Genomic DNA, 21,571 nt, shown 5'->3' on the forward strand with positions numbered 1-21,571 from the left:
CTACAACTGTTAGCTATCATCCATACTCTAAAGCTTTGGAGACACTACCTGTTGGGTAACAAGTTTACCCTAGTGATGGATCATAAAAGTCTCAAGTGGATCTTTACCCAGAACGAGCTCAACATGAGGCAACAAGTTTATCCTAGTGATGGATCATAAAAGTCTCAAGTGGATCTTTACCCAGAACGAGTATGATTTTGAAATCAAATACCAACCTGGAAAGGAAAATGTAGTTGCTGATGCACTCAGTCGCAAGGCATTCCTTAATTCTCTAATCTTGCAAAATCCTCATAGGTATCCATGCCAAACAACCAAAATCCTCATAGGTATCCTCATAGGTATCCATGCCAAACAACCAAATACTTGAGCTAGCTAGAGAAGAAGCATGCCATGATCCAACCTATCAAAAGATGCTAAGGGAGATCCCTATCAAGGATCAGGATTAAAAGCTACATGCTAAGTATCACGAATTCTCTATCAATAGTGGACTTGTCTACTATAGAATGAGATTATGCATATCGGGAAGCCAGTCACTCAAGCAGATGATGTTCAAAGAGTAGAGAGAGAGAAAGGGAAAGACTCCATATCCATGAGCCTTCAGGCTCTCAATTTCATTTCTTCATTTCCACACACTATACTGAAAAGCACACACACACACTACAAGATAAAGTGACCTAGTGTAAATGTAGACTAGACTGACTAACTCTAGTCACTACTAACCCGACTTATTTAATGTAGTCACATGTAGACAGCTGTACACACTAGCTGTCATAGATGTCGGTCATAGATGAAGACACACTGACGGTGAGCTTGATTTCTAACACTCCCCCTCAAGCTCAAAAACAAAACTCAAATCATCTGCATCACTCCAAGTAGCTGTCTAAAGTGAATAAACTTATCTTTACCAAGTGATTTGGTAAAGATGTCTGCTACCTAGTCTTCAATCTTCACATGATCCAAGTCAATCTGATATGCTAAAACCATTTCCCTAATGAAATGGTAGTGAACCTCAATGTGTTTTGATCTTGCATGATAAACAGGATTTCTTGCTAACATAACACTGCTCAAATTGTCACAGTACAGCTTGACTTTGCTGTCCAAGTGTACTCTCAAGTCATTCAGTAACTTCTCTAACCACTTAGCTTCACAAGCCGCTAAGGCCGCACCACGATACTCTGCTTCCGTACTGGACAATGCAACTATAGGCTGTTTCTTACTCTGCCAACTGATCATGCTACTACCCAATCCAAATGCATGGCCACTGGTTGACCTCCTATCATATGTGCAACCAGCCCAGTCAACATCAGTGTACCCCATCAAGTCAAGGGTTTCCCATATGCATAAAACATCCCATGATCTGTGGTACCCTTTACATATCTCAGAATTATTCTGATTGCATCCAAGTGTGGTTTGCGAGGCTTCTGCATGAACTGACTAATCAGCCCCACAGCATAACTCAAGTCAGGTCTAGTGATCGTGAGATAGATCAAGCTACCTACCATCTGTCTGTACATAGTAACATTCTCAATCTCTGTCCCAACATCAATCTGGAGCTTGACATTCTGCTCCAAAGGCGTATCCATAGGCTTGCAATCAGCCATACCATATTTCTGTAACATGTCATGAGCATAGTGCTTCTGTAGCAGCCATATGCCTCGAGGTATAGAAACAACCTCAATCCCCAAAAAATATTTCAGCTCTCCAAGATCCTTGACCTTAAACTCAACCTGTAAACATGTCTTTATTTCTGCAATTCCATTTTCATCATCTCCTGTAATGATTAAGTCATCAACATAGACAACTAGAAAAACATAGCCACTATCTGTCTTCTTCGCAAACAGACTATGATCAGCATCTCCCAATCGGAAACCATGTTGCTATAAATAACTGCTGATGCGAGCATTCCATGCTCTGGGTGCCTGTTTCAACCCATATAATGCCTTTTTCAGTTGACATACATGTGTTGGAAATTCTGGATGTACATAGCCTTCAGGCTGTTCCATGTAAACCTCTTCCTATAATTCTCCATTGAGAAATGCATTCTTTACATCCATCTTCCATAGTTTCCAGCCTCTAGCTGCTGCCAAACCAATCACAGTTCTAACTGTAGCCATCTTTGCTACAGGGCTGAAAGTCTCCTCACAATCAGGACCATACTGTTGTGCATACCCTTTTGCAACCAGCGTGGCCTTATATCTTTCCAATGATCCATCCGATTTACATTTTACCTTATACACCCACTTGCATCCAATAGGTGTTTTGCCCTCAGGCAACTGTACCAAATCCCATGTACAATTTTCAGCCAAAGCTGAATATTCCTCATCCATAGCAGCACGCCAATTCTCATCTGAAACTGCCTCATCAAACTTACTTGGTTCTCTAAAACCTGTTACTTTCGTCATATATGCATAATGACGGGCTGAATATCTAGTGTAAGTATACCTGTCAACAGGTCATCTGACCCTCTCTGATCTCCTGAGTTGTGGCTCACTGTGAGCTTGCCTCTCATGAGGCGGCACATAACAGCTCTGTCTAGCACCTGGCGTCATAACAGACGGAATCCCCAATTCACTATCTAAGCTGTCACTGCTAGATGAATCATAACCTGCAGTGAGTGGACCTGTTACATCTTCAAAAACCTTTTCTTTTCCCTTATCTGTTCTCCCCCTACTGATATATCCATGTCAGTGGATGCAGTAGTGCGACTCCGTAATCGTCCTGTCCAAGGACTCACTGTTGATGATACATCACCTGTCTGACCAGTCATGGAAGTACTTTCTATAGGAGTATTTTCAGCATGACTCATACTGGGTGAGCCATCAGTAGGCACTGCAACAGGATTCCCATACCAAGATGCTAACTCATCAAATACCACATCTCTACTTATGAGTGTCTCATGCGTAGAATGTACATAACACTTATAAGCTTTCCGTTCCTGTGCATATCCAATAAACACACTTTTCACTGCCTTAGGATCCAATTTCTTCCTCTTCTCATCCGGTATATGCACATATGCAATGCTGTCAAATACCTTCAAGTGTGAAATATCAGGTTTATGACCATACAGCCATTCATACGGAGTGACATCATGAATCCCTACTGTAGGGGTTCGATTCAGCACATATACAGTAGTCACCACTGCTTCAGCCCAATAACCGTTTGGCAGACATTTTTCATTCAGCATAGCTCTCGCTGACTCCTTCAAAACCCTGTTTTTCCTCTCTGCAACACCGTTTTACTACGGTGTATAACTGCATGTGAGCTGTCTTCTGATCCCATGTTTAGCAAGATACCTGTCAAAGTAGTTTGAGACATATTCACCTCCTCCATCTGATCTCAAACATGATATGTAACAGCCCAATTCATTTTTAGCATGTTTCTTGAAGTCTTTGAATGCATCAAACACATCATCCTTATGTTGCAAGATATAAAGCCAAGTATACCTGCTGAAATCATCAATAAATGAGACATAATATCGTGCACCGCCAAAAGAAGCATTATGTGAAGGACCCCAGACATCAGAGTGTACCAACTGTAAAGGCCGCCTAGTGCTGTTTTTTCATGTCTCATGAAAGGAAACCGTGCCTGCTTCCCAAATTGACATGCAGGGCATACATGACCAAAATCATTATACTTGAATTTAGGTAATCCAAGTACTACTTCTTTCTGCTGCATAGATTTCAGTTTTTGTACATTGACATGTCCGATTCTCTTGTGCCAGATCTCTACATCTCTGATGGCACTCTCATCATGAGCAAACATAGCTGCTTTAAGTTCAGGAATGGTCGCTTCCAAAGTAAACATCCTGCCATCCCTTCTGCCCTTGGCAATTAGCTTGCAGCCATTTCCATACTCCTCAATGAAACATCCATCCTTGTTAAACCTCACTTGCAGATTCTGTTCTGCCATTTGATCCACAGACAACAAATTCTTTATTATGGTCGGTACATGTAAGACATCATGCAGGCCTTTCTTCTTGCCATCAGGCATCATCAATGGAACAATCCCTTTATGCTTTATGTCATGTTGGGTATCATCCCCAGTACATACATGACCATGTGTACCTGCAACCATCTCATCAATCCACTCTCCATGCGGGGTCATGTGGTTTGACGCACCAGAGTCAATGTACCACCTGTCATCTCTGTTCTGCCTTGACGTAGTCTTGGACACATGCTGCATGGCAAAGAGTCTATCAACCTGATCGTCTTGACCACCACTAGAGGATGCATATTGCCCATGCTGTTTTCCTTTTGTCTTCATGTCATTCTGCTTTTTGTAATGTTCCTTCGAGATGTGCCCATACTTACCACAATAATGACAGTCCTTGTCCTTGTTGGACTGATCAGTAGACTGCCAAGATCCAGATCCACCTCCTCTTCCTCGAGGTGATCTCCCCTGCCTCTAAAGCCACCAGATCCACGCTGGCCTTGTGTATTTGCACCATGCCAATTACTCTGCTGCTGCTGCTGTCCATAAGTATTACGAGTGTCACTACGACCTCGAAATGAACCACGACCTCTAGATCCTTTGCCATGCTGGCTAGAGTACAACACAGTGTCTCTACTCTCAGATACACTAGAACCTGTATTCAAACCAAGTTTGACTTCCTCATGCAGCAACAAAGCAACTAGCTCTTCCCAGCTAGGGGGCTCTTCTCTGACAGAAATGGAAGTGTCAAAAGCTTTGTACTCTTTTCCTAAGCCATTCAAAGCAACATCAATCATATCATCTTCTGATACACTTGAGCCAATAGTAGCAAGTTGATCAGCTATGGTCTTAATCTCCGTGGTATACGTCTGGATGCTCTTGCCATTCCTAGACATGTTGTTGAACTGCTGTTTCAACTGGATCTTTCTTGCAAGTGTCATGGTTCCATAATTTTTCATCAGTATGTCCCAAGCATCCTTCGGAGTCTCACATCCAGTGATTTGAATTACCATAGCATCATATATACATAAGGAAAACCAATGCAGCACCTTGCATGCTCTTTCATTCCATAGCATGTAGGCTCTTTTCTGTTCATTTGTTGGATTGTGTGCAGGCAACTCAGGAGCAACTTCATCTCCTGTACATAAATCCCAATAACCTCTGCCAACCAGAAAGTTTTTCATTCTGAATTTCCATAATGTAAAGTTCTTATTATCCAACTTCTCTCCAACTATCTGAGTGATATTGTCAGTCCCATGTGCATTAGCCATGATGCAATAGACTGTCTATTAAGTGCCTGACTCCCTGCAGTCCAATAAGTATGACTCTGACTAAGTTCAGTCTGTAACAATTTATGACAGTTTTCTGCACTAAATTGCAGAAAAAAACCAGGGTATTTCAGCCCACTGACACCCCAAAACAACCTTCAAGCAAGTGGTCTCAACTGTAGATATAACTGTCAATACATAAGCTATGTGTTTGCTTCAGCTTAAGCTTATGTAACCTCACTGCCAGGATACATACATGCAGTCTGAAAATTGTAAACTGTGAGTAACCAGCAGCAATTTCAAGTCCAAAACTGAGTGTGTCAACAAATTCAGTTTCAGGTTGCAGTCAACCAGAATTCAGCATACCAAGCTCCAAGCAGCTCCAAAATGTCTTTTGACCATGTCATACATTTACTTTGTAGTGGCAAGTTCAATACACGAGCATCTGAGTAGGCATAGTCAACCTGTCTTCATTGACCAATGGCATAAACCTCATGAGCTGTTTGTAATTAACCAGGATAGTGTAATTGCATTTATTTCAGCTTCAAAATTCAGTTTTCAATGATGCTCATTGCTTGCTTCAATTCTCCATGCATTCAGCATGTATAGGCCAGTTCATATAGATGATGGAACCCCCAAGATGACCTGTATTGCTTCAGTAATGCACAGTACTTGTCATTGACTATATATGACAGTTTTCAGCCTGTCATTGATTTTCAGATCTGAGTATTTTGTCATTGACAGTGTATGACAATTTTCAGCCTGTCATTGATTTTCAAATCTGAGTATTCTGACATTGACTGTGTATGACAGTTTTCAACTTGTCATTGATTTTCAGGTCTGAGTATTCTGAGCAAGAGATCTCAACTTCAAGACATTTGATCCAATGTATACATGCTTTGACACATTCTTGTGCTCCAAAGATGCTTTCTAAGTGTAGTACAAGGCTCTTATGTGTCAGTAATGACTGAATGCATGCTGTCCATCCATGTTTACAGCAGTTCAGAAATGATTACAGGTCTGTGTCTGTCACTCCAGCTCATAATAGAGCTCCCACACAAGCATTTACTCCTTGCACACTTCAAATACCTTCAATAGTGAGCATACATACTCTATGAACCTTGTCCAGGTGCCCCAATGAAGATTGACAGGTTGCTGTCCACTCAGATCAGCAGGCGTAGATTTTCAGATACAGGTTGTTGTCCATTCAGATTAGCAGGCGCAGATTTTCAGATACAGGTTGCTGTTTTTCAGGAGACAGTCCACGATTTTCAGAAGGCAGTCCACGTTGATTTCTTCCTTTGACTATGGCTTCATTTGCAAGTTGTCATGCCCATTCTCCCACAGCCTCATGGATGAAGCTCTGATACCATGTTCAAAGAGTAGAGAGAGAGAAAGGGAAAGACTCCATATGCTCTCAAACTCATTCCTTCATTTCCACACACTATACTGAAAAGCACACACACACACACAAAGATAAAGTGACCTAGTGTAAATGTAGACTAGACTAACTAACTCTAGTCAGGTCACTAACTGACTACTAACCCGACTTATTTAATGTAGTCACATGTAGACAACTGTACACACTAGCTGTCATAGATGTCGGTCATAGATGAAGACACATTGACGGTGAGCTTGATTTCTAACAAATGATACTTTGGGAAGCTCATGATTCCCCTTTCTCAGGACATCCCGGCTATGCCAAGACCCGCAATGCAGTCAGGAAGAGCTACTATTGGGAGAGGCTTAAAGGTGACGTTCTCAAATATGTCACTGAGTGTTTGTCTTGTCAACGTATTAAGGCCGAACATTTCAAAATGCTAGGAAAGTTGCAACCACTTGACATTCCCCAAACGAAATGGGAATTCATCACTATGGACTTTGTTGTTGGCATACCCCAATTTCAGGGAGGATGCAACTCCATTATGGTTGTGGTTAATATGCTCACTAAGGTTGGACACCGTATTCCTATTAAGACAAACTATAAAGCCTTAGACATTGCAAGGTTGTTCATCAAGGAGATATTCAAGCTACATGGGTTTCCCAGAAGAATCATTAGTGATCGTGATTCTCTCTTCACATCACACTTCTGGAGAGCTATCTTTGAAGCCATTTGGACTCAACTCTGTTTTAGTATAGGTTACCATCCCCAGACCGACGGTCAAATGGAGCGAGTCAACCAAGTCATCAAGGATATGCTAAGGGCACACTGCTACCATGAACCAGAAAGGTGGATTCAATACTTGCCGCTAGTTGAGTTTGCCTACAATGCTTCTTACCAACAAAGTATTCAGATGACCCCTTTCAAGCATTGTATGGGCATGACTATTGAAGTCCTTTAAACTTCTCAAATCCAACCTTGAGGGTTGCAGCTTCAAGATAGATGCTAGAAGAGATGGATGATCAAATGAAGTCAATAAGACAAGACATCCAAGCCGCCAAGGATAGACAGAAGGCATACGTGGATTTGAAATGTCAAGATAGAATCTTTGATGAAGGAGACATGGTCTTCATTCGCGTACGCCCAAAGAAGAGTTCCCTATCCTTAGGAGATTGCAAGAAGCTAAGTCCAAGGTATTGTGGACCATACCAGATCCTCAAGTGCCTAGGACCCAATGCTTATAGACTACAACTCCCTGATAACCTAAAGGTTCATAATGTATTCCATATTAGTCTACTGAAGAAGTATGTACCTAACCCTAGCCATGTACTTGATGACCAACAAGTTGTAATGCCTAGCCAAGGAGTCCTTGAGCTACGGCCTTACAGGATCTTAGATGTTAGGGAGAGACAATTGAGATCCAGAACCTTGAGAGCATGCCTCGTCTAGTGGAAAGATTATCCCGAGGAGGATGCCACTTGGATGGATGAAAGCACTCTCAACCAACAATATCCCCAATTCTTCTCGACATGAGGACATCTCGATTCCTCAAAGGGGAAGAGAATGTAATCTTCCATATGGAAATTGTCGGCAGTTTAATTCGTAACCCACTCTCCTGAAAACGGGACCTCTGCATTGGCAAATCGAGCCCGGGGGTTCAAATTTGCATAACCGTTGGGAAACACCCTCTTGGGAGGGGAAAAATGGATAATATTAATGCAAATTTTTAAAATGTTTATCCCTTTCCCCTAGCCGATGCACGGCTGGAGGAGAGGGAGAGTGGGGGGATGGGCTTAGTGGAGTTGTGGGCTGCATGAGGAGGGGGCGAAGCCATGCAGTGGCCACATGGGGAGCTTCTCTCCCCACCACCCCCCTTAGTGGGTGGGGAAAAAGGAGGAAGCAGAGGACGCCATACTGCGTGGAAGAGGAAGGGACTGAGAGGACGACACCGATCAAGGAGAGAGGGAGTAATCGCCGCCGCCGCCCTGCTGCATCTAATGCCGACTACCGGCGTGCTCCTCGCCAGTAGCACCACCCGATTCGTTATCTTCTCTCCATTCATTACCTACATCACGTTTTGTGAGATCAGAAGCTTCTTATTAAGCTTCTAAGGGGGGGGGCTTCCATAAGGCCCATTCCCACAGCTTCTAAGGGATAAGTCTTTGGGCCTTGTTCCTACGGCCTTCCTAGGTCTTAGACCAAGCTCATTAAGCTCTATTTCTGCAGCTTCCTCGTAAAAGCCCAAATCACATAAGGCTGCCCGTAGAAACCCCAATTCTTGCTAGCCCTCGTAAAGCTCCATTCCCACAAGTTCCCGTAAAGCCCCAAATCCCATAAGTTTTTTCCCAGAAGGCCTCCCATAACCCCAAGTCTCACAAGCCCCCGGCCTTTTAAAGATCCGAAAGTTGGTGAAGGAATCTCCGACGTACGAGGGAGAAGTTTTTGAGGCTGCTTACCAAGGCTGAGGAGATTCACCGATCGTGTAAGGGTAAAGGCAAATCGAAAGTACGAAATCTCACCTACGATGGCCCCCAAGAAGTCGCAAGGCAGGCCTGCGGAGGTTCTTCTCCTACAATTCACGTGGACATCTCCCCAAGCCCACAAGCCCAAGTTTTTTTCCGATTTTGATTTCATGCAAAAGTATTGCATTAATCATGATAACTTCATGGACTAGGAAGCACCTATGCATGTCAAATTCACCTAGCCTAGCTAAATGCAATTGGAAATAAACTGACTATTTGAACAATTACTAGAATTAGTTCATGACATGAAATTGAGTCATTGGTATTTTCAATATAAAGAAATGGTCTATCCATCTAACGTCCTTAATAGTATGTTTCCATGTCGTGCATTTTAAAGTGACGAGCCTATAACACCTATCGCCTATTATTATAAGGTTGAAATTATTAAGTGTACCTTTGACTAGACATGGAAAGATTAAGTGCATGTCGCATTTTTACACAAATTTTCATTGTAATGATTCATTAGGGAAATTCATTAACCCCCGTAGGAAATAGCACAGCACGGAAATGATTCTATGAACTTGTGTGTGGCATGTGCTTGTAAATTGGAATAGGTTTACTCTAGCCTTATTTGGCATGAATTTCACTACGTTGTAGTTAGGAAAGGATTGCATGTTGCACATTCGTTGTATGAGAAAATTCATTTCATCAAGAGTTGTATTTAGAGAAAGGCTGCATGGTTTATTAAAGCATGAAATTTTAAAAGCTTAGAAAAAGTATTGTGGGCATGATTCTTGAATGTAAGTCCTAGTAGGTTTAGTGAAAGTTATTCTGCAATTTATCATGTGTAGTTAGGGTTATTGAGAATTTAGTGGTACAAAGAAGCAATGAATCACTTGTTTACGTGTATCGTGATATGTTGCATCTAGTTTCTCCTTTAGATCAAGTTAACATCTCCAGGAATGGTTCGTCCTTGTCGCAAGATAAGTAGATCGAATTATCTAAATCACCTAATGCAAGGGATTCGTATAGGCATGGTTCAATCGATACAATAAATACCCCAAGCGCTAGCTAGGGTTTAACTCATTAAGGATTTGGCCTAGTTTCGCACTGGTTGCCAAGTCAAAACTCTCAAACCCAAAAAGTCCTACCCACATTCGCGGAATGTTGAGTCAATTGGACACTCATGCAAGTAACGATCTAGGGTTTCTACCCTAAGGATCATCCGTTGAAATGTTAAAACTCGGCTTGAGTTTGGAATCCCTAGGACCAATCAATGTTGGCCTAGTGCAATTAGGATTAGGTTGGGTAAGAAGACATCGTAAACCCCGCTTCTTGTCTAATCATAATTCCTTGACCAGAAAACACCGTTCAATGGGTGAAATGATCCCATGGAATGGATGCGACACTCTTGCAACAACTTGCAACGTCGAATGGTCTTATGGTTTGATCGCAAGAGAGTTTTGCCATTCCTTGGAATGAGGTTGGCAGGTTCTTGCGCAAGTTTAACTTGCAAGAGGATGAATAATCATCCTACTACATCAGCTTTCTTGGGAAAATTTGCCAAGTTAAGGAAAGTTAGGTATTTTCTTGGACGCAAAGGATCAATCAATTTAAAGTGACATAGTTGCCAGGATTTACTGTTAATAAAACCTAAGGTATTGGTTAAGTTGGGATAACAAGATATGGCCCTAACCCAATGACAAAAGGGGTAACAAAAAAGCCCTTAGGGATCTTGCCAAGTCGCAATTGATCTTGGATCGAATGCTGGATGCATTCGGAGAGAAGGATTCACTCCTTAGCAGTTGGCCAAATAAATGACCACTGGAATTGATTGTGCTTGTAACAGTTTAGGAGCACTATTTGCATTGTTTGCTCAAGGAACTAAAGGATCGAAAGATATTTAAATGCTTCAGGTTGAAGGCCTAAAGGGAGAGGCAGTTTCAGTTACCCCCGACTGTTTGCCTGACCCTAACCAAGGGGGTTGTTAGCCGCACTGGGAACGTGGACCAAACCCGCCGTGTGAGGTCTCTCCATTGAGCGCTACTTGGAGAAGGAGGACGCTTGGGTGCAAGGGGGGCTATGGCCATAAATCCCATGCCTTCCGAGCCCTGCACAAGAGGCCAACGTGACTCGAGATTGGATCTCGAGGCCCGCATACTAGTCTACGGGGAGAATCTTGGATTAGTAATCCCTATGGATTGCTGGATAGCCTTTCGGCAAATTATGGATTAGCCTGCGGGCTGGACTTTATGGATGTATTCTAAAGATAAATATGATAACCTGTTGAAAAGGAACTTGTTTGAGACTATTTTTCTATGTCAAGTGTTAAGATTACGTAAAGGAATCAGTGTCTAACGTGCTAATTAAGGAAGCTATTGTCCAACTAAATGTGGTAGGTAGTTAAAAAACTAAAGCAACCCTGAGGAAAGTGCGGTGGATATGGCCATGGGTCCATCCTATAGATGGGTGGTCCTCGTTGGCTGGGAACTTTTCTTAATCGAAATGGACAGCAAGAAACTCTTCTCAAAGGAAATGAACAGCAAGGGTGCTGACCTAAAGTTTAGGTTACTAAAATCTTGATTTATGCTGTTTTAGGGGAACGGAACCCTATGGGCAGCGAGGTCGAGTTTTTCATCCCTCTCGTTTCCCATTCTCCTTGAACCAAGTGCGGCATGAATCCACTTCGACCCTGACGTTTCTGCGTAAAGTAGCTTGCTTGGGGTTTGATGCTAGCTGCCGTTTAGGAAAGTGACCATTAGGAAAAACCTAATTCAGGTCGGTCCTAAGTGGGAACGGTCGGAATACTTCCGCTACGTGGCAGACTCAAGAAGTCCTAGATTGCAAACCCCGTAAAATTCCATGGGAGTGTCGGGCAGAGGCTTCTAGACTCTCTTCCCGATGGACTGCTAAGACGTGTCTTGAAAGGGATCAGGTGGACATATTCTTCCCAAGGAAATCTCATTTTGTGTGTTACAAGAAATCCTAGGCCAAAGATGCTATCCAATTGACAAGCCAAAGCAATGTGGAAAGGTTATATCATATAATTATGTAGATCGAGATAGCGTTTACTTGAGAGTTTCTAATGGTTCAATGATCCAAGATTTTGGCTTGGATGAAACAAAATTAGTTAAAGCTTAGTGTAATGTAGGCCCTTTGAGACATGAAATTTAACAATAAGAAAATCTTATTGTGACATTATCTTCTTTTATCCAAGGCAATGTATTGTCACATGTTGTACCTACATGTCAAAAGTCTATTCAAGACAAAGAGACCTCTCATCCTATGGAAATCAGGAATAGTGGGAGAGAAGGTAGTAGCCCTATACAAAAGAAGAGGAATCCACCAAGGCCAATACCTCTATCAAAGAAAATACCACAAAAGAAATCTAAGAAATTGGTGGAACTTGGTCCAAGTACTAGTGCTCATTTCGAGGAGTTCAAGGACGAGTCAACTATTGAAGTAGAGGAACTCATAATGCCAAGTGGGGAGCTCGAATCAAGTATCCTACCTTCAGAACAAAATATGCTTGAAAGATAAAAGAGCATAAGCTTGTAAGATATCATTTCATCTCCCTTCCACTCACGCAAATACATTGTGCCCCCATAGATGAGAATAATTGTTCTACTAAGAAGAAATATCTAAATAACATAACAAAGACATATATAAACCTTGGTGAATAGATAATATATTTAAATTTTATATCATCAAAAGGAATAACAATCGCATACAGTATTCAAAAATGAAGACATTGTATTGCTCTTGAAAAGGATGACCTTCAAGTGACATTTATTAAGATGTGAACTCAATGTGTCCTTTAATTTCCAGATAAGGATCAAGAATGTAACGTGCCCACTAGTATCATCCAGGACACTCTTAGCAGTCCATCGCAAAGGATGTCTAGAAACCTCCACCCGGTACTCCCATGGAATGTTACGGGTTTTGCGATCTAGGGCTTTCTGCGTCTGCCACGTAGCGGAAGTATTCCGGCCGTTTCCACCTAGGATCGACCTGAATAAGGGTTTTCTTGATTGGTCATTTCCTAACAGCAACTAGTGTCAGACCCAAGCAAACTACTTTATGCAGAAATGCTAGCTCCGAAGCGAATTCATGCTGCACTTGGTTCAAGGAGAATGGGAAACGAGAGGGATGCAAAGCTCAACCTCTCTGCCATAAGGCATATAAAATAGCCTAAATCGGGTTTAATCATAACTCTAGGTCAACGCTTTTGTCATTCGTGTCCTTTGACGATCATCCCGCTATCGAAGGGTTTGTGAAAGCAAAGTCGCCTCTTCAGAAGACCTTGATAAATTTCTGGATAGAAGATCAGCAAAGATGCAAAGATGAAAGAATCTGTGCACAATAATAGATCTGTCAAATTTTCATTGAGACCTCATCTATGCAGCAATGATAAGATCAAAAGCAAGTTTTCAGCTGAGCATAGAATTCATCCTTCAACATAGGAACCTTCAGTATAAATCTGGTTATCAACTACAGACAAAAATTTCAGCATTGTCCTTTCAGCAACATCAGCCAAAGGATGGATCTATGGATCCACAGACTTAACAATAAACCCAAAGGAAACTTGATTCCAAATGTTGAGGTGAACAATATCACCACTATCACATCAAAGATAGACACTACTTTCATTCATTCGCCTTTGATAATTTGAACCTGGACATCTCACTTAAAGCCTAAATTGGAGAGACTGCTTGTAGCCACACTAATGGCTGTAACAAGAAGGCTGTAACAAGAATAACAAGCAGAACAGCAACAGTAAAGCTCACACCATCATACCAGCCTTTCCCCACACCATGGCTCTTGATACTTAGGCCTAAAGAAAGGGCTGGTATAAGAATTGGGCCTGAAAACTGTCTTTCGTGATTCCACTTTGTAAGGTCTTTCTTCATACCCTTAAAGAAACTTCTGATTTTCATGTCCAAGAAGCAGAATATACTCTTGGCCTAAGTTGCAGGAATATGTTCGCAGAAGAATGCTCGAGGATAGATGCATTACCACCGAATCTTCTTGAGAAATGACAAAATAAAGGTTGTCTTCGTTATGCTTTAATAAGCTACTGCTCTGAGAACTAGACTTCCTGCAATAGTTCTCTCCTTGAGAAGCTTCTCTTCGGCACCTGTCTGGTGGATACAGAGCTGCTTATTATCTCGTGTATGATAGCCTCTATTGCTCTAGATCTGAGTTCATCCTTTGATGGCCACAAAAAACAAAACCTCTCTGTTCAGCCGTTAGGGAAACGAATCACTGACGGAAAATAGGTTTTGCTGTTGAGCACCTAAGGTGGTAGTTATGGCACGGAGCAACCTCTATTCCACAGAGCTGATGGCTTTAGCTATTCGTTTCTTCTTCTCAGCGATTCTTCTCCTCTTCCTTTGCAAGGTAATGGGAGTGACCAGCCTCTGAATTTTAGGAGCCTTGCTGTGCTTCTTACCAGTGGAAGAGGTCAATGTCTGGCGGTAAGGAGCTTTTTATGCTCAGAAGTTCATACTTAGCTTTTTCTCGTAGTTTTTTCATCACCCACAACTGAGTGACGTTTTTTATCTCCTCTTATACTTTAGCAGCTTCAGTTTGTCATTACAGTCCATCGAAACTACGGATTCCTCCACCCTTTGCTAGATGTCACAACAACACTCTTGTCTTCATCTTCATTCCGAGCTCTTCTGTGTCCTGCTTTTTCGTTTCTTCTCAGTTGCAGCATTGAGTATCCCCCAATAGCAGGATTCTACTGATCTGTATTAATCACTTTTTTGGGTGCCATCCATGATCAGGAGCGGCAGTAGTCGTCACAGCATCCTTCTACGCTTTTTCCTCCGTTCTTCCCAAATTGGCCTCCCTCCCAAAACCAGAAAAGCAGCCTCTTTTTCCCCAGGAAAGCGGGCCAATTTCAGCATATGCTGTAATAAGAGCAGGTAACCTATGCATATGCGCTAAGTAGGTAGATCTTTGAAGCTGTAACCATTTTTGGATAGAGCATAACATCCACATGCAAACCATTTGGCCCGGATGTTAGTATATCACAATCCTGTCTTGGCTGAATTCCACTGCTTTTCTTTTCAAACTACTAATAAAAATTCCCAACATGCACCCTCTTAAAAATCATCTGTCTCACTATAATATGACACTCAAAACATTGTATATCTGAGCTTGTTACATGATACCTATCATATCTGGCTATACAAGATCTACCCAGTTCAGAAACTCGATCCAAATCTACTGCTAGAATAAAGCGATGAACCGGAGGTGACATAATGACACATACATTCAGATTGTATATGATTGTATGATCAGGATGATTTGTGTGTGCTCCCAGCTCCATCTAATAATTGGTATGTGGCTTGTTCTTTTGAAGGAAAATTTGCATGTGATCCATCTGAGCATTTGCATCGTTAATCAATCCATCTCCTCAGGCAACATCATTTTCATTTTCTAATGTGCGCTCCAACTCCATTTAAAAATCAATAAGCGGCTCATTATTTTGAAAGAAAAATTGCATGCGCTTCATGCAAGCATTTGCATCTTTCATCAATTCTTCTCCTAGGTCAAGTCCAAAAGTCTCATTGCACTCCATGATATGACATTTCGAAACGGTAAGCCAATAAACATACTCTCTGCTTCTTGTATGGTCCCATGTGCTCCATACATACTCACAAGGCCATTACCAAGAAAGACATCTGAAGTATAACCCTTCATACAAGCATCATGATGCAATGTCTGACCAATTTCCAGAAACCCAAGTAGAGGCAATTGTTCCTTCCAAACAATAGCTTCTACATCTGTAAGTGCACCACAGGCTTGAAGGGGAGTCATGTATGTCAACTCATCACGAATTATTTCTTCCTCTTGCTTCAAACCCCTCTTCACTATATTACCCACATAAAGTAAAAGAGCAAACATAACGACTAAGTATATACAAAGTATCAAATCACACACACAACTTTTGGGTGGTTTTCACACCTCGAATGCGCAGCAATACGACATCCACCCCCTCTAATCCTGCGCATCCTCTGGATGGGCCAACTACCCATGATCGTTATCATCAAGATCCACAAACAGATCAATCTCTTCATTATGCATTTCCGGTACATCAACAAGATTATCTGTCATATCATGTGTCTCTTCCATTGGAGTTTCTTCTCGTTGCTCTTCTCTTGCAAATTATTCCAATGCATAATCTTCATCATCTCTTTTCTTGAAAATCTTGATTCTTTTTCCAGCAATAGGCACTCTAAGCACTGTCCCATCCAATTCTGTCAATTCATATGTTGCATTATCAAAAACATGTCTGACTATGTACGGCCCAAACCATCTTTTCACCATCTTCCGAAGTGCAGTATACTGATTTTCAAGGCTGCTATCAAAGACCAATACCCAATCTCCCTCTTCTATTTCTCTAGGCTACAAGCGATGCCTACTGTCAAACCTATCCTTATTTCTTAGTCTAGCAATCTTCAACCTGTCAATAGCTAGCTGAATATCCTCTTGTCTCCTCTCCAACTGTCAAATCCGAAGAGCTAAGAGCTCCTTTCTCGTCAAATCCTCCTGCCAAGGTAAAACTGACCAAGTCAAAGCACAAGTCTCAGTCGGCATAATAGGTTTCTGACCATACATCATCTCTGCAGGCATATATCCTGTGGTAACACTATGAGTTGTACGATCAGCCCACAAAGCAAATGGTAGAAGTATCGGCCATTCTCCAATCTGTCCTCTGCATGCTTTGGCTAATGCTTTCACTATCGGCGGATGTCCTCTTTCACTCTTCCCATTTCCCTCTGGATTATATGCTGTAGTTAGAGCCAACTTGATTCCTAGCTGAGAGAAAAACTCCCTAGCTTCATCTACATCCAATTCACCACGATCCGCAGTGATCTTACCCACACAACCATACCTGCAGAAAATTTCCTCCAATAAGAACTTACACACTGTACTAGTGGTCTTCGTTCTCCAAGATCTGCCTTCAACATGATTGGTAAGATCCTCTCTAGCCAAAACAATATACCTCATCTGCCATAGACCCATAGGCATAGTAACCAAATCAACTACCCACTTATAGTGAATGCATAGCGGATAGGTCGGATGAAGCTCATCTCAATGACGCACTACCGAATACATCTGGCACTCTTTGCAAGTCTCAACAAAGTGAGAAACATCTCTATACATGCCTTTCCACCAATATTTCTCCTTGATTTTCTCATAAGTAGCCCACACTCCTCTATGACTAGCCCAAGGACTCTCATGAAACTCCCTCATCACCTATAACTGTGTCTCTCTATTGCAGACAACCCGCAAAGGTAATCCACCTCTTTTCTTTGGATGCTTCCAAAGAAATCCATCTTTGAGAAAATAACCATAGGCTTTCCTTTTGATCTTCTTGAACTCTTCATCTGTCCATTCATCTCTTTTGCTTAGTGTACTAAGGTACCTGCCAATCTGCAACCAATCTCCAACATAGACTTCTTCTATGAAAGCCACAATATCATAGACATGGCAAACATGATCAACCATAGTGGCTAAAATTTTTGCATTATCCTCTTTTGCAAGTAGACTCTCCTCATCATCATATCTAGCTCTAGACAGCATATTTGCCACTAGATTATCCTTCCCTGCTATGTGTTTAAATTCCGGATTTAATGACTTGATGTATGCAATCCATCTCAGCATAGCTATATCCGGAGTAGAGCAACTCGTAATCATACCAATCAATGGCAAGCAATCTATCTCTACCACAATTGAAGCTCCAATAAAGTACTCCTTGTCACATTTGAGAGCCATGACAATCCCCAGTAGCTCCCTCTTAATTTGCGGATATCTCCTTTGTCTCTCATTTAGGACTTTCGCCCCAAACCGAATAGCATACCTATTTCCATCTGCACCATCTTGACCCACAGCCCAACCTATGCCAATTGGACTAGTGTCAACTGTCAATACAATAGGCTTTCCACAATTATAATCCGCTTTCCCGAGAGTAGGAGCATTCTGCAATAACTTCTTCAATTTTCGCATGGCTCTAGTGTGGCTCTCATCCCAATAGAATTTCTGCCCCTTTCGAAGCAGCTGATATAAACAATCTGCTATGTGTGCAAAATGAGGTATCCAAATGATATAAAACACACAAGCTCCAATGAATCTCCGTACCTATGAAGTGGTAGAACAATACTCCGCAATCTTGCCTGTAGCATTCACCTTATCAGGTGAGGGTTTCCTACCATAATATCCACACATATGTCCAACAATGACAACCTCATTCACTCCAAAAACATATTTTTGCCCTGAAAGTGTCAAGTTCACTTCTTCTAACCTGGCCAAAATCTTCTCACATGCTGAAATATGATCAGCCACAAAGGATCTGCATCCCTGCTCATTTAGACTCTCATTTTTCTCTTATTCTGCACACCCCTTAACAGGCACATCATCCAAGAAAGGCATGGTAAGCTTAGGTATATAATCACGAAGGAACTTATGCATGGCATTCATCATATGCGCAACAGAATTAGTGGCACCTTCAGGCAAGGTACACATCCTGACAAGCCCAATAGGAGTTCTCATGGTGGTTATGTCCCTGCTTTCCAAAGCCAGCTGAAACTGATCATATCCTGAATACAAATCACCTAAAGAATAGATGGCACGTCCAGCAAATGCCTCTGCAAACTCATCCACAACTAGACCTATACCAACATTCCTGATAGTGACTCTGTTCACTGGCTGCATGTCCTGAATAAATCGGAGAGTACCATTCTTCGTTGGAACTATAAACCACCTGTTTGAATATGGTGCAAATGAAGGCTCAAGAATTCCCATCCTGATTTTCTCATTCAATAAATCAATCAGCTTTGGCAGGTGTGCTTTAGGCACTGGAATAGGTCGGAGATTCCATGGAATATGAGGAATAGTAAAAATGACCATAGGAGCAACAATATCAGGATTCACACATCCAATCTCATGTGGGAAAAAAGCAAATCCCCTTCCATGTCGCTCAAGCATCTCTTGAAAGCATTGCTTCTCTATGGGTAACAAAAATTCACCATTTCCAATTTTCAATTCAGCAAGAGTCTCTACTGAAAATTTATGACCAATATGCTCCGGATTTCTCAAAATTGGTTGTTTGGCACTCCTCTCTATTTGCTAATCACTGTCAGGTGGAAGCGGTACAGCTACCAGCTTCACCTTCTTATCCAGAGTTTTGTATTTCGTGTCAACCCTGGCTTCTTTATGCTCTTCTGCATTACTCAAATCTTGCTATAAATCACCAATTTTGCACTCCAATGGTTGAATATCCTCAGCCCTCTGCTCTATGGACTGCATAGAAACAGCCCTAAACTCTGGATGCTAAAATATTTCAGCAGTAAACTCTGTTGACTGAAAGTTTTCAGCCCTCTGTGTCTCTGAAAGCTTATCATAACCAACTGGAAACTCTGTTTACTGAATTTCTTCAACACTCAACACTCTTTGCTGAGTTACCTCAGCCTCTGACTCAATCTGTGACACAAAATCTGCAATTTCATGAAACATGTCTAGGGACTGCACTAATACATTACTGTGACAACTCTGCATATCAGTTTTCAGCATATCTTCCATCTCTTCCATCGTATCTGCACAAATCATACTGTCATACATCCCATCTATGTGCTCATCATCCTCCAAAATTCCTGCATTTTTCAAATTTTTCTCCTTTCTACATATATACTGCCTGGCAGCTCTAGGCAACCTAGAAGTCTTCTGATAGCTCATCGAACTATTTGCTGAAATCCCAACAAAACCAGAGGAGAAAACACCGCTGCCAGGAGGCAAGAACTCCAATCTCCTCTACTCTGTATCACCATCGTCTCACGAAACGGCGGTACCTAATGAAAACCCGAATCCCTCACAGTGGGCAAAGGTGCATCTCTGAGAGTATCCCTGTTTCTAACATGGTTCACACACACAATCATAAACTGAACTGCTCTCATACCATCTTTACTGCGAATCCGTGCATATGCAGATCCATCATCCATGACCTTTGTTTCCATGCGCATCTCTGTGATAAATGGCTGTCCAAGAATTATGGGATAAGAGCATGAATCCTGCACAAAGAAATGGAAATCCTCCTCTACATCACCAATAGAAACCCTGACACTAGGACAGGCAAGATACAAATCACCTGCAGTGTTATTGGCAGCTTTCATATGCCACCCATGCTCTACATCCATAGGCCATCTGTTACTCTCATAAACTCCACGAACTATGATATTAATCTCTGAACCATGATCCACCAATGCAACATAAGGCACCTATTTCTCTCCAATCTTTACCATCGTCTGTGTAGTTGCCCTAGCCCAATGGCTCCGCGAAAAGTGACTACGTGGTATCAAGACAGACTCATCAATTTCAGCATAATGCATAGGCTGAACCCTCTTCTCTACCTGCGGAAAAATAGAAGCATTCTCAACCATAACCTCATCCTCATCCTCATCCAATTCCCCAATCAAAACTCCCTATGTATCAGTGGTAGGCAATGCATGTCTTTTCCTCTTCAGGACCTCCTGAAACTGATCCTAAAACTCTCTTTTCGAGATGCCCAAAGCCTCAGAAATAGTGAAAGTCACCTTAGTACCAAGTATCTTGTCATTAAAGATTTTCTTCATGTCTGTAGATGTCTCAATATTGGACATCAATCTAAACCCTGGCTGCTTTCTCTCTCTAGGCTCTTGCCTCTTTTCTCTCTTTTGAGCATCTTCCATCTGTCGATCTGGCCCTGGTCTTGAAGACAGTCCTGCAGTAGGTGGAGTAACAAACTCACCCCCTCTAGTCTTTTTAGCTGCACTTGGATTTTCCTCATCCCTCTTACGCTTCTCCTCAACAAGTACATCTGCTCCATGAGACTTAGCCAAATAAGCATAAATAGAGTACCTGTCTCAACAGGCGAATCCCAACCTGTCTCTGATCTGATGCTAGAGCCTGCACTAGTCAAAACAGTTTGCTGAATTTTTCCCTTGTTTGCAGTCTCCATAGCATAAGTCCATAGTGCTGACTGAGTCTCTGATCCCTTCTCAATCTGGACTCCATATGCAGAAGCATCACCTCTAGCTGTCACATAAGAAGTACGCGCAGCCATGTCATCCACTAACTTCTTCATTCCACCTTTACCAAAGTTGGTAGCAAGTGGAGCTCCTATCTCAGTCAACCAAATCTTACCATCTTGTCCCCAATATACCAAATTCTTCCTCCTTGCATCCTGAAAAGATTCACAATCCCTGCAATGCTGATGGTCTGTACTATCGCACCAAATACATCTCTGATCTCTCCTAGGTGCACTAGGAGCACTCCTAGGTGCAGTAGGAGCACTAGAAGAAGTAGTAGGCGTAGTCGAAGCAAACTGCTCTTTTAACTTTCCCACCAACTCCGCTTTAACTGACTCCAGTGTCAAATCTGTTACACCTTTGATTATGTCATCAAGAGAGGTAGGCACCGATGGAGCGGATGGTTTTGGAGCAGAAGGTGTAGGCATCGGTTGTGGAACAGGAGGAATAGATGGA

This window comes from Lygodium microphyllum, chromosome 18, assembly GCF_053477565.2.
Source record: "Lygodium microphyllum isolate KBCC chromosome 18, Lygodium_microphyllum_v1.1.10, whole genome shotgun sequence".
Taxonomy (NCBI): Eukaryota; Viridiplantae; Streptophyta; class Polypodiopsida; order Schizaeales; family Lygodiaceae; genus Lygodium; species Lygodium microphyllum.